A 5,154-nucleotide genomic window follows, 5' to 3' on the forward strand; every position below is an offset into this window, starting at 1 on the left:
TGATTTGCTAGGACCACCCCATGATATAATCCTCTATAATATGTAGCCTCCCATCCTTCCCTCTCCACCCTCTCCCGCTACTACATAGTATCAAAATACATATGTCCTAGCCCTACGAGGACTAGCATCTATCGTGTTGTTTCCCTCTCCCCCTGCAAGCAAGTAACATCTGCCTCTGCTCTATGTACCCTCACCCGCAGCCCCTCTAGATCCTCATCCTGATGTTGTATTTTTCTCTATAGGTCCCCAATAGCAGTCCCTGTCCTCACCTCCTCCAACATCCTCTCTACTTCCTCTCCCTCCCTCCACAAATCATCCACCTTCGTTCTATTCGTCTACAGGCTCTCTGTCAAATCATCAACCTCCCACTGTAACCTCCCTGCCTCTGCCTGCAAACTCTCCCTCCTCACCCTCTCCACCTGTAGCTCATCCACAAGCGAGTCTAATCTCACTTTGGCAGCATCCCTCTCCTACAGTAGCCTGTCAAAATCTGACTGAGAAACTCCGCCACCACCCTCCACTCTTGCATCTTATGCCTGCATATCAGGAATATCCATCAGCACTGCCTCATCTCCTCCAACCTCCCCCTCCCCTGTAGCTTGTCCTATCACTGCTGCAGCCACCTATACCTATGCTGGAATGGCCACTTGTGGCCCCCTCCCTAGTACCACCCCTCTCCTCTACCTCATGACACGCCTGCCTCTTCCCGCCAAAGCCCTATCCCCAAGTGCATCCTCCTCCCCTCTGACTATCTTGTCCATAGCCGATTGTACCTCATCATCCTCCAACACCCCTGGAATGGTCAACCACACTGGTTTGTGTGCCTCCCACCAACTCCTATATCCCCTTGTCATGCTTGGATCCTCCCCCGCACCCCTCCGCTCATCCCATACCAAGTAAGCTGCAATCTAAAAACTAGTCCTCCCCTCTAGCGAACTCATTGTCTGCCCCCACCTCCACACCTCCTATGTAGTTCACAAATATAATGGTATGTCTCCTACTATATCATATACCTCACCGAACTGTCACGCTACCCTATATGGTGCACAATACTCCATCACATACACTGACCGCCCAAAAAGCTACATCTCCACACCTACCCAATGCAACTACCAGTCTCCCCTCCACCACTCACTATCCAAAAATGGTCGCCATGTAAACTCCATGAGCTCATAAAAAATGTAGCGCCAAAACCATATAGCTCCTATCCATGTATAATGAAGCAGGACCATATATCGGTCAATGTAAGGTCATCGAGGTCGTATGTCCTGTACCTCGAGTGGTTGAGTCACTGCAATGTGCTCCCACGCCCATATATGCAGTAAGGTAACCCCTGCTGATAGACTTGCATAATCTTTGTATACAACAAGGTGCATATCATGATATAATTGAGCAAGCATCACTGCTCCCCAGCCATACTCCACGCAATCATGTACCATATAATATAAAGACCTGCTCCACCCAATAGGAAATCCATGCCCTCCCAGATTAGGCACCACCCATCCATTCAGTAATCCACTGATCACAAGTACCAAGCGAGGAATGTGTCAGATCTCCATCACTCTACCTAAATGCATTTGGCTCCTATCCATCATAGGCAGTGTGTCCCACTCGCAAACCTCCCGAAGATAGAAGTCTGTCGCATCTAGCCTGTACTCGAGAATCACGTCGTGAATGGGGTCTTCAAGATCCTCCATACGTCTAAGAGTGTCACTGTCGCCTCTCATGTAGGCAAATGGAAGGTACAAGTCATGTTATCCCACCTCTCCACTAGCACAGTCATCATAGTGGTATGCACTCTGATCCTCGGTCATTGGCCGACAAAATGCAATCCTACAACGCTCAATATCTTGAGCTTGTCTACCCCTAACCACCTGTAAAGCCTCATAGTCGCTGGCCAGTGCTCCTTCGATGCCAACGGTCCTGAATCCGCCTGTATTCATGCAAACCACTTCATTATCCCTTGTCGTCATTCTTCTTAACCCTCCCCTTATCCTATTCTCAATGCATTCATGATACCCCCTATGCCATTCCCTACACCTATACTTATCAAATTCTTCATCTTTCAAACCTCCCTAGCGCTCGTGCTGATTCATCCAGTGCTTACACCAAACCCATGGCGCTCGCGCTATGCCATAGTCGCACAAAGGTTATTGCATAATATTATATTATGTGATTGCAAAATATTATTAATTTTAGTTACTTGCAACTTTTTATATGTATTCTTTTGTAAAACTTTATTTTTGTTTATGTCTATTATTAAGCTCTATAGCTACATTCATGATAATGCACTAGTCCAATTACATGTGGCTCTTTTGCATGTACTTTATCTTGATAAATCATGGGTTATGTCTCGAGATAACATAGGATTCTATTCAGCCACATTTATTTTATAATTTGAAATTCTAGATATTTGAGTTAGCTTTTGATCTATTCAATTTAAGGTATAACTAATAAAATTCATACCTATATCTAATAATTTAACCTTAATTATCATAGATGATGTCGAATACTTAAAGTGCAAATTTCACAAATTTAGAATTAGTAGTCCAAGATAAAATACAGATTATGACTAACCTTATTTTGGTATATATTTCTTGGTTGCATTGTTTAGCATGGCTCATTTATATGGATGTTCATGCCAGAGATGATCAAACAATATTTTGTTAGTCATGGTGTAATAACATCAAAAACAAGAAATCCATTAAGAGTATTAAAGCAAAGACAACTTGCTCTAGAACAATATAAAAGGAACCAAATAAACTAGATCTATTTAAGTGTGTGATTGATACTATCGAAACATTTGAATCGTCTAGGGACAAGACATATGAATAAGAGTATGATTTAGAAGGTTTTAATTCTTCGCTCACAAATTATTCTCCCTTTTTAGAAGAATTACAAATAATAAATGTGTTGATAATAGAGATCAACTTTAAATTATTATTCAAGAAGACAGTTAAAAATTATAGATTCTATATTTTAGAAATGAGTTTAGATGTGCAACATTAAAGCTTGATCCAAAGTGGTTGTCATTTGAAAAATTTGAAAAAACCAAGTACATTCCATGAATTTTTTTACCACCCTTAGCAAAGGCGTTTGATCCTTTTTGAAAAATATTAGAATATTTTAACATGAGTTTAATCAAACCATGATAATACAACCCTAAATAATAATTTCTTAATAACTTTCAAAATTTGGATTAATTTCCCTTAAGAAAACACATTTATGAAGAATACTGTATATTTAACTCTTCAATTTTTTATGAATTTTTAATCAAAGATCCAATTTTTTAATTAAAATTCTATGCATTGTTCATAGATATGATTATCAAAATTATGCTTATAATTTTTCATAGACGCTTAAAGGTTCAACATTGTGTTTGTTCATGGGACCTAAATAAAACACGACCAAAAATAGAGATGACATAAAGAATAGCTCTTGAAAAAGTATCAAGATTTCTACAAAACTAAGGAAGTTAGAGAAGATATTTTGAATGTCACAAAAAGAGGGAGATGCATTGGAAGAATTCATGCATATGTTCTTGTTTAGTCTTCAATGATCTAGGAAAACTCATTTGGAATCAAACAAAAATATTCAAGATAACTTTAGAGTCACAAATTGCACCCTATGTCAATTTCACACTTATGCATTACACCCGCTGCACTTATGAGAAAAAACTATGATCAAGATTTCATGATTATGATCCCATAGGTGGCAATGATAAACTGTTAGTAGACTACAATTTTATTTTCATAATAATTTGGTTGGGCAGAGTCGCAACATTCAAATGTTTGTGTGACGCGCTAACGTCTCGATCAAATTGGAATATTTCACATAGTTTTCCCTCTACATGTATCATAGAAACCAAATGCACTTGCAATGACTCCTCCTACCCACTTGGTTGAACACAATCATCTCTTTTCCTTATTTTTACAAATTCTTGGTTCTCTTCTCTCTTTCTCTCACATAGTGAAGCTCCACCAAATTTCTCTCACGTCTTAGATACAACAGTCAAGATTCCTCTCACTTGTAATCTCATCAAGTTTATTTTCTCAAGAGACGAGCCAAAGGCTACTGCTAATGTTCTCTTGCTATTCATTTGTTGTCTATTATTTATGATCTCATCTATTATCTATTATTTATCATAATAGATTTTTCCTCTACAATGGGGTTTGTTTCTATCATACATCTATTTTTTTATGTCATTTCCATGGAGGTGGAAACATCAAAGCGATGGTTTGACTAAACCAAACCCCTATGAACAAGTTTGGCGGACTAGTTTCTATTGTATGGGATCTTACTAGTTATCTTTGTCAAAATGGCAACACAAGCACACATATATTCTCATGACACACTAGCATATGAGACCAAGAGAAAAACTATCTGGTATTAAAATATATAGTTTTTGTACTTTTTTAAACTATATTTTAAATATATATATCTTATTATATTTATGTGTTATTAAGAAAATTTAGTTTACTCTTTGCTTTAAACTTGGTGTAGATTTAATCTAATTGTACAAGCATTCTTTAATTAGTTCTCTTAATCATTTTGGTAAAATATTTGAGGAAGCCAAGGGCTATTTTCTCCTTGAGACCTCCTTGTCTTGAGAGTAGTGAATCCCCTCCTTTACAACAACTATATGGGAGATCTTGATCTTATTGGTGAATGTGATGTTTCCACTTTGAGTTTTAAGCAAATTCAAAAAAAAAATTAGAGAATCTATTCAAGGTCTTGAACTACTAGGGCATATCATGGGATTGGAGGTCAAGCTTCACATTCTACCACATAAGTCACCAAGTGATAATTACCTTTAATTTATTGGATGATATTAAAATTGATATTTTGAGTCACATGGGAAAGTAATGAGATAATGCATAGAAAAAAAAAGAGAGAGAACATTAATAAAATTCCTATTACAAGAATAGGAATTACTATTGAAATATTGAGAGGACCTAGTTGGAGTAGTTTGTTTAGGAGTAGGTTTTCTAAAGTTCTTGCTCTAGTTCTAGACTTATGTGATGTTATTCTTCCCTCCTTTTATCTTCTTTGATTAATCATGTTTAGTTTCTTCCTTCTCAACCATATTTTCAGCCATATTTGTTTTAGAGTGAACTCCCCTTTTTCAAAACCAAGACCACCCATGTCTTTTAA

This window comes from Cryptomeria japonica, chromosome 6 (assembly GCF_030272615.1).
Source record: "Cryptomeria japonica chromosome 6, Sugi_1.0, whole genome shotgun sequence".
Taxonomy (NCBI): domain Eukaryota; kingdom Viridiplantae; phylum Streptophyta; class Pinopsida; order Cupressales; family Cupressaceae; genus Cryptomeria; species Cryptomeria japonica.